Below are 12654 nucleotides of genomic sequence, written 5' to 3' on the forward strand. Positions count from 1 at the left end.
GCTGCTGCTGGAGGTGCCTAGGACAGGTTTAAAACTAGGGGAGATAGAGCCTTTGCTGCTGCTGCCCCCCGGCTCTGGAACAGCCTCCCCCACATAAGATCTGCCCAGAGCCTAGAGGTTTTCAAATCCTTGCTCAAAACACACCTCTTCTCCCTGGCCTTTGACCAGAGCTAGCCTAGCATTTACACATGACGTCCGCTGTCACCCTGGACTTTTTATCCAATTTTCCTGTCTATTTTTATATTGCACTTTGCCCTTGTGGAGGTTTCTCTATGACAACACGTGAAATACAAATTCACTCATAATTCATAATTATTATTAATTTACATATACCTATATATATATATATATATATATATATTTATTTTTATTATTATTATTATCTTTTTATTATAAATGTTTTCCTCTGTAAAAAAAATGCCAGTGAATTTTTTTTCTTTCAAAAATGACCAAAATTGACAGCTCTGAGCAGGCCTGCACTGCAGTATTGCCTGCAGTAATTATTCGTGCAGAATATCTGCACAGGTTGACCCATTGTTAAATAAATAATAAATAACAGCCAATCAAAATAGGCTATTAACTTCATCTAAGCACGGACTGTGCAGTTAAACTCTTGCCATTGAATGGAGGATTTAATGATTGACAGCCCTTGACATCCAATACACGGACAGCCTTGCAAATCCAATCAGAGTCTGCCTGGTAAAATACATGCAGAACTGCAGCTGGGCTGGCGTCAGTGTTCTAGTCAAAGTTGTGTTCCATCATCTCATGTGTGCATTTTGCCTGAAGAAGAACATTAATTTATTAATTTATTAATATAATCATTCATATTTTAAGATCTTTATTCACTTGTTCACTTATTGTTGTGCACTGGATGATATATCTTTTTTTTTTATCTCAGTTGAAGACTAGTGTAGTTGTAGTTGACGTGAACGTGCCATCTTGGACAGTGAAGGCAAGCTAACTTGTAGCTAGTAGTTTACAGTACAGCTGTAACAACACACAGTAGGCTAAATTAAACTTTGCGCCAACATTAGGACCGAAGTATAAACCAGCAACTGAGCAACATGAAGAAGTGGACTTATGCACCTGGATCAGAAAAAAGTAAGTTGTAGTGTTTGTAAAACGAAAGCCTGATTAGCCTGGATGCTAACGTTAGCTAACTGTTTAGAGAACAATACATACTTGTAGTAGACTTGATTAAGGGATTGCAACGTTGTTAACTTGGCTATGTCACACATAAACACAATGTAATGTATCACGTTGGCTGCTGGCTGCTAATGCAGCCTGCAGATAATATTTGCATGTGCACTGTGTTAGTGTAAATGAATGAATGTTGCCGCTAGCTTGTGGCTAGGCTAGCGTTCTTTGCTAATGGCTAACGTTAGCTAGCCGAATTGTTTAGAGACTTAATTAAGGGATTGCAACGTTGTTAACTTGGCTATGTCACATATAAACACAATGTAATGTATCATGTTGGCTGCTGGCTGCTAATGCAGCCTGCAGATAATATTTGCATGTGCACTGTGTTAGTGTAAATGAATGAATGTTGCCGCTAGCTTGTGGCTAGGCTAGCGTTCTTTGCTAATGGCTAACGTTAGCTAGTCGAAATGTTTTGAGACTTGAATAAGGGAATGAAACGTTGTTAACTTGGCTATGTCACATATAAACACAATGTAATGTATCACGTTGGCTGCTGGCTGCTAATGCAGCCTGCAGATAATATTTGCATGTGCACTGTGTTAGTGGTGCTGCCTAAATGAATGAATGTTTGCCGCTAGCTTGTGGCTAGGCTAGCGTACGTTGCACTGATCTAGTGACTAGTGCCTCTGTGGAGGAGGAAGTAAACATTGCCAGGCATTCTGGTCATTGTAGTTCTCCCTCTTTTCACCGACAGTTAAGGGAGACATGACATGCTGGTTTGATGAAATGTATAGTGTAAATTAAATGAATAGTGTATGTATATTCAATAGTAGTATTGATAGTATATTAGCCACTGTATACTGTACATGGTCTGCTTGGTTTGATCGGGCCGCCGAGCCATGGTCTGCTTGGTTTGATCGGGCCGCCGAGCCATGGTCTGCTTGGTTTGATCGGGCCGCCGAGCCATGGTCTGCTTGGTTTGATTTAGGGGAGTGGTCTGCCCTGCGGGGGGGCCCCGACATATTGCGCAACACCACTGCATACCATTGACTCAGAAAGGTCTGTTTTATTGAAATCGTCACAGCAGTATAGTTTGTTTATACTTCAGAAGGATGATATTTAAACATGGTCCCCAAAATGAATGGAAGCGAATGAGGAGCCTGACACCTGGGGGAAATGGGGGTGTTGCAGCGTTGTTAAAAAATATTATTTAATATATAATATAATAATTTGTGCTTCACCTAAAAATTTTGTCAGCAGCCTCCACTGCTTTCTTATATGTACTGTACTTTACCTTTTTCTGTAATTTTAGTGTATTTTATTGCATTGTATGTGTTTTTATCATGTTGTAAAGCACTTTGGTTTGGCTGTTAGTCATTTGTAAATGTGCTATATAAATAAAACTGACTTGACTTGACTTGACTTAAAGGAAAACTCCAACATTTTGGGAAATTAGCTTATTTGCCATCTACCCTGGAGTTAGACAAGAAGATACATACCTTTTTTCTTCTCTGTGCATGCAGTAGGAGTAGGAAGACGCGCACCGTTAGCCTAGCTTAGCGTCAGTCACTGGAAGTAGGTTCCTCCATTAGCCTAGTTCCCAACATCTTCCTACTCCTACTGCATGCACAGAGAAGAAAATGGTATGCATCTTCTTGTCTAACTCCAGGGTTCCCAAAATGTTGGAGTGTTACATCAATCAATCAAATGTATTTGTATAGCACGTTTAAACATGACGCTTGTCAACCAAAGTGCTTCACATAGCTAAGCTAAGTACAAAGAAAAGTATAAAATAAACAGAAAATAAAATAAAATCAACGGATAGACAAAGGAAAAACAGAACAACACGTAAACAAGTACGGCAAGAGTCAAAGTGAGTCAGGGAAGGCCAGGCGATATAGGTGGGTTTTGAGTTTTGATTTAAAAGACTCGATGGAGGGGGCAGATTTAATGGACATGGGGATGTTGTTCCAGAGGTCAGGGGCTGCGACCGCAAAAGCACGTCCCCCCCTAGACTTGAAGTTTGACCTACGAGTGGTTAGGAGACCCTTATCAGCCGATCTGAGGGCCCTGGCGTTGGTATAGGGGGTGAGGAGGTCTGCTAGGTAAGCAGGGGCTTTACCATTTAGGGCTTTATAGACCAATAAGAGGACCTTGAAGTCTATTCTAAAGCGCACCGGGAGCCAGTGGAGGGAGGCAAGTACAGGGGTGATGTGAGCTCTCTTCTGGGTACCTGTGAGCAGTCTAGCGGCAGCGTTTTGGGGGAGTTGTAGACGGGCTATGGTGGATTTATTTAGCCCCAGGTACAGGGAGTTACAGTAGTCTAAGCGTGAGGATATGAAGGCGTGAATTACTCTCTCCAGGTCTGAGGGGGAGAGAATGGCCTTGATCTTGGCTATGGACCGGAGCTGGAAAAAGCACCCCTTCACCACCGAGTTTACCTGCCTATTGAAGGAAAACTCTGGGTCGAAGAGCACGCCCAGGTTTTTAACAAAGGGCTTGACTAGGGGAGACAGGTTACCCAGGCTGCTGGCAATGACACTGGTTTGGTTCGGAGGGCCGAAAAGGAGGATTTCACATTTTGACTGATTGAGCTGTAGAAAATTGTGTGCCATCCAGCATTCAAGTCAAGTCAAGTCAAGAGTTTTAATTGTCACGGCATACAAGTATACAATGAAATGCGGGTGGTCTTGCCCGCGACGATGTGCAATACAGTGGTACAACATATAATAGAATCCAATAAAAATACAGTGGTACAACATATAATAGAATCCAATAAAAAAAACGGTATCTGTACATAGTATTTACAGAGCATATAGGACATGCTAGGTAGCTTTAGTAGTGCAATACACTGTTCCTGTTGTTATACTAATTTAAAGTGGCCTTTCCTCTTGGCCATAAGTGTGCGTGTGTGCGGCATGAGTGTTAAAGTGGCTGCTAGTGTGTGAGCGTGCTCAGCGTGCGTGTCGTGTGTGTGCTTGTGTGTGGATAGTTCAGTTTCTGTGGCTCTCAATGTTCATTGTTCAAGGCTCTGATGGCCTGGGGGAAGAAGCTGAGCCTAAGCCTCTCCGTCCTAGTAGCTGGGGTTCGCAGGCGTCTGCCTGACCTCAGCAGCTGGAACAGGCTGTTATTGGGGTGGTGGGGGTCTTTCATTATTCTGCAGGCTCTGGATTTGCACCTCTTGTTGTATAGAACCTGCAGTGTAGGTAGCGCAATACCCGTGGTACGCTCGGCTGAGCGCACCACTCTCTGTAGGGCCTTCTTGTCCTGTGCCGTGCTGTTTCCATACCAGGCAGTGATGTTTCCGGTCAAGATGCTCTCTACAGCTCCTGAGTAGAAGGACTGGAGTATCTTCCCCGATAGTCTGAACTTCCTTAACTGTCTCAGGTGGTAGAGGCGCTGCTTCGCTTTCTTTACTACTGTGTCTATGTGTGTTGACCATGTCAGATCCTCTGAGATGTGGACCCCCAGGTACTTGAAGCTGCTCACCCTGTCCACGGTAGCCCCGTTAATCATCAGTGGTGTGTGTGTCTCCTGCTGTCCTCTCCTATAATCCACGATCAGCTCCTTGGTTTTACCAATGTTCAGGAGCAGGCTGTTGTCCTGGCACCAACGTTCCAGTACCTCAACCTCCTCCCGGTAGGCCTTCTCGTCGTTATCCGAGATCAGCCCCACCACCACCGTGTCGTCTGCGAACTTCACTATGGAGTTGGAGCTGAACTTGGCCACACAATCGTGTGTGTAGAGTGAGTACAGCAGGGGGCTTAGAACACAGCCCTGGGGGGACCCGATGCTCAGGGTGATGGTGTTGGAGGTCTGACCCCCCACCCTGACCGCCTGGGGTCTTTCACTCAGAAAGTCCAGTACCCAGGCGCTCAGGGCGGAGCTCAGACCTAGCTCGATCAGCTTGTCCACCAGTCTGGTGGGGACTATGGTGTTGAACGCTGAGCTGTAGTCAATGAACAACAGTCTCACATAGCCCCCCTTCTGACGATCAAGGTGGGAGAGAGTGCTGTGCAGTACCTGGGAGACCGCGTCGTCAGTGGACCTGTTTGTCCTGTATGCAAATTGCATAGGGTCCATATCACTGGGGAGGGAGGCACAAATGTGGTCCTTGACCAGCCTCTCGAAACATTTCATGACCACAGAGGTGAGTGCCACCGGTCTGTAGTCATTTGGACATGTTGGGGAGGGTTTCTTCGGTACAGGGATGATGGTAGACATCTTGAAGCAGGCAGGGACCACTGACTCCGCCAGGGATTGATTAAATATGGCGGTGAACACCGGGGCAAGCTGGTTTGCACAGGACTTAAGTATGCGTCCTGTTATACCATCTGGGCCAGCAGCCTTCCTGGTGTTCACCTGCATAAATGCTCTTCTCACACTGTGTTCCGACAACGAGAGAGCGCCCCCGCCCCCCCGCGGTTGCCCCCCCCCCCCTCCACAACAGCCGGTGCGCCAGTGACGTCACTAGCCAGAGGGCTAGCGGCGACACTGTCTACACCGAACCGAGCGTAGAAGGAGTTGAGTTTGTCCGCGAGAGAGGCGTCGTCGCTCCCCATTGAGGGGGCGCTGACTTTGTAGTCAGTTATTGTCTTCAGTCCCCTCCACAAGCCTCTTGTGTCGTTTTGTGCCATTTGTGTCTCCAGTTTCTCAGCATATGTCCTCTTAGCAAGTTTAATAGCCTTGCGCAGAGTGTAGACTGAAGCCTTGTACTCTTCCATATTTCCTGACTCTCTGCCCAGGTTATAAGCCGTGGTGCGAGAGTTCAGGGCTGCTCTAATAGTGCTGTCCACCCAAGGTTTCTGGTTTGGGAAAACCCACGCCTTTTTTTTTTAGGACAATACCGTCAGCTACTGTTGTTATGTAACTCACAACGGTATCAGCGTACTCGCTGACGTCACTGGCGCTTCCTTTAAACATGTCGTCTAGGCAGGAACGAAGACTGTCAAGATTGTTTATATTGTTGGGTTTCATGGGGAGATAGACCTGAGTGTCGTCAGCATAAAAATGGAAAGAGATGTTGTGTTTTTTAATTATCAGACCAAGGGGCAGCATGTATAGGGAGAATAGGATAGGGCCAAGGATGGAGCCTTGTGGAACCCCGCAAGAGAGAGAGGCAGAGGGGGAGGAGCAGTTTCCGATGTTAACGGAGAAGCTTCTATCACTGAGGTAGGAGGTGAACCATGATAGGGCTGTGCCACTGACACCAACTGGCTGGTGAAGACGGTCAATGAGGATAACATGGTCTATTGTATCGAAATACCTTTAATACATACCTTTTTCTTCTCTGTGCATGCAGTAGGAGTAGGAAGACGCGCACCGTTAGCCTAGCTTAGCGTCAGTCACTGGAAGTAGGTTCCTCCATTAGCCTAGTTCCCAACGTCTTCCTACTCCTACTGCTACTACTTGTCTAACTCCAGGGTAGATGGCAAATAAGCTAATTTCCCAAAATGTTGGAGTTTTCCTTTAAGAGTCGCATTGCTCACACTAAATGACTGGATGCTGCAATTTCATTACACCCCCCACTATGAGAATGCACTGGAGCTGGTGACGTGTGGAGGGGATCTTTAAGATGAACCACAGTCCTGCCCCCCCCCCCCCCCCCCCCCACCCCCCCAAAAAAAGAAACACAAAAACGACAAGCGGCTGTGTCTCTCATAAAATTATAAATGGCCAGTGTTAATTTCGTCAGCTATTTAACATTTTCGTTTTCGTCATATTTAGTCACCTTTATCTATTTTTAATTTAGTCAAGTTTTAGTCAACTACAGGTCTGAGCATTTTCGTTTGAGTCTTTTTTGTTTAGTTTCGATTTAGTCTTTTTTGTTTAGTCTCGCCACTCAGTTACAGCCTCATAAGTTGGCGTGAGCTTTTTCGAAACAAATAAAGCTAACGTTAGTGCTAGCTGGTTAGACTTATGTAAGCTATTTAATGTGTTCTATTGTGGAGGATCAACATAATGTAGCGATCCGTCATGCAGTAATGTAGGGAAGAAAGAGGAGAGTTTCCTTTTCTGTATGGTGCTTTATTTCCAGCTCAATATGGGGTTTTACAAGTTGATACTTCCCTTCTTATACACAACACAGCTACCTGCTAATACGCTAGCTTCACAACAACAACGTAACATCCGCTCCGTCCTCCCATATCTCCCGGGGGGAAACAACACCCCCAGCATAACAGTGGTGCCCCTAAGACCATACAACTACAGCGACACACAAATCCCCAGAACATTACAATAATTCACCCACGGAACGATGTGTTGGGGATAAGGGTTCCGCACGGACAATTATGTGTGTTACTTTCCTGTCTGCAAACGAGTTCCTGTTAGCTAGCAAGTAGCAAGTAAACAGTGTTGAAGTTGAAGTTGAATAAACGTTTAGCAAGATTTTATTTTGCAAACTACATTTTGTGTCGTCGTTTTTAGTCAACGACATTGCATGAATAATTTCATCACGTTAGTGTCACATTAACCCAGTGCTTCTCAAACTTTTTCTGTCAGGCCCCCCTTTAGCGGACCAAAATATTTTGGCCCCCCCCCCCCCCTCGCCCCAACAAAATAGTCATGAAATGGGCCATGTTTAAATTGATTGAAATAACACCAATATCGTGACCTTTCAAATTGACAACACCTTCCCTCGCGAGAGCCACCTTGCCTCGCTGTGAAACAGCACTGCAGAATGGTCAGCTCCCATCTCCTCACACAGCGCAGAGAACAGGCGCGCTTTTAGGGGTCGGGTTTTGATGAAATTTACCACGTTTATAACTTCTGTCAAAACCTCATTCAGCTCAGGGCTAAGCTGTCTTGACGCTGGCGCCTCTCTGTGAATTTACAGTGCGTCCATTGCGCCTTTGGAGAGACCCCCTTGATGAGCGCCTGTAGCCCCCTCCTTTTCCCTGCCATGGCCTGTGCACCGTCAGAGCAAAAGCCCACACAGTTCTCCCATTTCAGTCCATGTTCTGTCAGGTAACTGTCAATAATTTTGAAGAGCTCATTGTCGTGTTACTTTGCACGGTAACAAATACGTGAGTCCTCTGCTTTGGTTGTAAGTATGTTTATTAGCTTAGCCTCGCTACGTTACACGGGTGTGCATCCTAGGTTCCTCCCGAACTCTCCCTGACCCCCAGTACGGTGGCCTGTACCTTCGCGTATCGCGCACACACATTAACATAACACCACATCTCCCTTTCTAGAATCAATGGGTAGACTGCCATTGATTCCCCAGACCTTAGAGGATTATTCTGCCTCTATATCTAAAAGGTCTGTTCATCTGAACTGATCTAAACAATTTCTTTAACACCATATAAACCATGGGTTATATTAAACATAGCAATTGCTTTCTTTCGAAATGTATATCTAAACGAATAATATATATATATATGAAACAATGTCTTATCTTAACATAAACCTCTATCATTCTATCGCATGAATGTCACTTTTCTTTACTCTCTCTCTCTCTACTGTCTCTTACAAGTCCAACCTAGTTGGTTTCACCACACATCTCCCAGACCTGGTTCTGGGAGTAGCTGGTGGTTCCAGGACCTCCTGCTCCGTAGGTTCTGCTGCACTCTGCTCCGGTGAGGGCTCCATGGGGACGAGATAATAATAATAATAATAATAATTTAGGACCTGCTCCGAGGTCATCATTTGGCACACATGCGAACCATGCATACAATGCGTATCTGCGATTAACCCATCCCGTCGTCCTTCCCCCCCAAGGGCAGCCGGGAGCAGACAGGCGCCACGTGAGCCGCGCCAGGGGACCAATCCAAGTGCTCCTGTCCGTCTTCGTCAAGGACGCCACAGCGTTAGCGATCTTGTTGTTGTGCATGTTTTTCCATTGGGTTTATCTTATCGGGGGGGGAAACCCTTGCGAGCACGGGGAGAACATGCAAACTCCACACAGAAAGGCCTGGGAGATACCCCACCTGGGTAACTGGCATCATGGAAACCTAGTCCCCAAGCGGGATTCGAACCCTGGACCTTCTTGCTGTGAGGCGACAGTGTTAACCACTACACCACCGTGCCGCTACGAGATGGCGACGGTTTCGCCTTAATGTTCCATGGGGTCCATCTATGATGTACGAACGTGGAGTGGGGTGACTGCTGACCACAACTCCAGTTGCACTTTGATCTGTGACCCACACCTCCTTTCCTGGAGTGAGCCTGTCGAGACTTCGCGTACGATGACGCCGGTTGTAGCTTTGTGCATCTCTCATTCTCCTCTCCTCCTCCTTCTGAACCACTGCCTTACTGTCAGGAAGAGTAGGGACCAGTAGAGCAGGAAGCGTTGGCACCGTCGTGCGGAGTCTCCTCCCCATAAGGAGCTGGGCTGGACTGTATCCGTTATGCAACGGGGTGGCTCTGTATGCCAGCAGAGCACGGTATGGGTCGGCTGCCTTCTTCAGGAGGCCTTTTATTGTCTTGACAGCACGTTCTGCCTCCCCATTACTCTGGGGATATCTCGGGCTGCTTGTGACATGGCGAAACCCATATGATGTCGCAAACGCTGCAAAGGCCATTCCGGAGAATTGCGGCCCGTTATCCGTCACCAGTTCCTCCGGGATACCATGGCATGCGAAGATTGACTTCAAGTGGTGGATGACGTCTGTTGATTTTGTGGGAGTCAGCAGAGCGATCTCCACGTACCTTGATGCATAATCCACGACCAGCAGGTAAGTCTTGCTCTCCAGCATGAACAGGTCTGCTCCCAACTTCTGCCACGGTCGCCCCGGGTATTGAGATGGCATCAGGGGCTCCCTTTGGTTCTCTCTCTCTTTGCAGCATGTTCGGCAGTTGAGGACCAGCTCATTCAGCTGCTGGCTGAGCCCGGGCCACCATACAGACTGCCGTGCTCGCTCCCTGCACTTTACCACCCCCTGGTGGCCTTCATGCAGCCTGGCAAGCACGTCGTTTCTCATTGTTGAAGGGATTACAAGCCTGCTTCCCCTCAGCAACAGTCCATCCTCTACTGTGAGTGACGCCTGTTCCGCCCAGTACAGCCTGAGAGCCGGTTCACTGTTGTGTGCCGGCCATCCCTCTGCACACCGCTGCTTCACCTGTGCGCACACACTGTCCCCCTCCAACTGCTCTCTCAGCTCGTCCAGGTAGGCAGTGCTTGCTGGCAGGTTCTCTATTACCATGTCCACATAGATATTTGTATTCTCAAATAACTCCTCCTCCTCAGGTGTCTCTCTCCTCTTCACAGGAGCACGTGAGAGCGTATCAGCAGTCCACAGGCTCTTCCCTGGCACATGGGCAATGGAATAGGAATAGCGCATCAGGCGCATCCGGAAGCGCAGAATCCGTGGAGGGAGATCATCCAACGCCTGAGACCCCAGGAGACTCAGGAGAGGCTTGTGGTCCGTCTCCAGCTGGAAGCGTCTGCCGATGAGAAAATTTCTAAACCTCTCACAAGCCCAGGTCAAGCCCAGGGCCTCCTTCTCAACCTGTGCGTATCTCTGCTCAGTCTGTGTGAGAGACCGCGACACATAGGCTACTGGTCTCCACACTCCATCCCATTTTTGGAGAAGCACACTCCCCAAGCCGTACGACGACGCGTCCGCTGAGACCTTGCACTCCCTGTGGTTATCGTACATGGCCAACACTGGTGGAGATATTAGTGCATCTTTTAAATCTTGAAAGGCTTTGGCCTGCTCGATGCCCCACAGCCAGCAGTTCTTCTTTGACAGAAGGTCTCGCAGGGCCTTGTCTCTCTCCGCCAGCCGCGGGATAAACTTCCCCAGCTGGTTTACCATGCCGAGAAAGCTTCTCAGCTCACTGACATTTGTCGGCTCCTCCATCCTCCTCACGGCATCCGTCTTAGTCGGGTCGGGGGTTAATGCCACTGCTGGAGATCACATGGCCTAGAAAGGTCACCTCTTCCTTTGACAGGTCGCACTTGCCTGTGTTCAGGGTGATTCCTGCTTTCTCGATCCTCCCCAGCACGACATGCAGACGAGCGTCATGCTCCTCCTGTGATCGGCCCCACACCAGCACATCATCCATGTGGCAGACGACACCCTCCAGCCCCTCTGTGACCTCAGTCACCATTCTGTTTTGGAAGTGTTCTGGGGCGGAGGCGATGCCGAAAGGTAGGCGATTGAAGTGGTAACGACCAAACGGCGTGATGAAAGTTGTATACTTTGACGACTCCTCAGTCAGGGGTATTTGCCAAAATCCCATGTTCGCGTCTAACTTGCTGAATATCCTGGCTCCGGCCAGCATTCCCAGTGTTTCCTCGACTGTTGGCAGGGTGTATTTCTCCCGGCACACTGACTCATTGAGGTTTGTGAGATCGACACATATGCGTACCTCCTCTGTCTTCTTCTTAGGGACCACTACCATGCCAGCGCACCAGTCGGTTGGCTCTTCGATCCGGCTGATCACTCCGAGGCTTTCCATGCGGGACAGTTCTTGCTTGACTTTGTCCATCAGTGGCAATGGAATCCTTCTGGGCGTCTTCAGTGAGAATGGTTGAGCCCCCGGTTTCAGCCTGATTGCATACGGCTGTTTCATCTCCCCGAGACCACTGCATATCTTTGGGTAGGTCGTCTTGAGCGTCTCCATCGTTATACTGTCTAGACGTGCCACAAGCTCCATCTTGCTGATAGCAGGTCTCCCCAGCAACGCTACGTACACATCCTCCAACACCTCTCTCTCTCCTCTCCTCAGCAACAGCTTGGCGACGCCCACAACATCTAGTGGACTCCTCCCAGGTCCCATCAGTGGTTTTGTCGCTTTCTGCAGGGTAGGTGGATTCTTGTGTTTGTATATCTCTCTGAATACAGTGTGAGGCATCACAGTAACATCAGCGCCAGTGTCTATTTTGAATGGCACACATCTGCCATTGATGTCTATGTCGACCATCCATGGCTCCCCATCAGTTGTGATGCTGCCCAAGAACATGTGCTCCTCCTCCCCATCACAGGAGCAGGAATAGTCTTCTTCAACCTCATGTACATTTTTGGAAGATTTACACACACGTTTATAATGGCCCATCTTCCCACATGAATGGCACTTCACCTCGTTAGCAGGGCAATCGCGCTGTGGGTGGAGCTGAGAACTGCCACATTTATGACACTGGACACTTCTCCCCCTCGGGTACTGGGTACTGAGTGGTTTGGCTGTGTAGCTGTTAGCCTGTTGGGGGCTGTTCTTAGCATAGTTCTTGCTACTGCTCTTAAACACCCTGTCCACCGATTTAATGTCACTTGCCTCTGTCCTGGTATCCCCTCGCAGAGAGGATTGCTGTCGTTTCACCTCCTCACTCTGCCTCGCCATGTTCAATGCCCTCTCCAAGGTTAAGTCTGGGTCCAGCTGCATGCGTTCTGACAGCCGCTTATCCATCAGACCGACGACAAGCCTGTCACGTATAAGTTCATTATGCAACACACCGTATGTACAATGCTCCGCCAGCGCGTACAATGACGTCACAAAGGAATCGACTGTTTCACCTTCTCCCTGTTTGCGCATGTTAAACTTGGCTCGTTCATATATCACGTTCTTCTT

General features: G+C 47.9%; 1 protein-coding gene across 1 annotated transcript in view; it reads right to left on the bottom strand.

The window, feature by feature from the left end:
- gabbr1a (gamma-aminobutyric acid (GABA) B receptor, 1a) overlaps window positions 1-12654 on the bottom strand; it is a gene marked incomplete at both ends in the record, with an annotated part of 191006 nt that overhangs the window by 9917 nt on the left and 168435 nt on the right.

Source organism: Notolepis coatsorum (genome assembly GCF_963971535.1).
Source record: "Notolepis coatsorum genome assembly, chromosome: 19".
NCBI lineage: Eukaryota > Metazoa > Chordata > Actinopteri > Aulopiformes > Paralepididae > Notolepis > Notolepis coatsorum.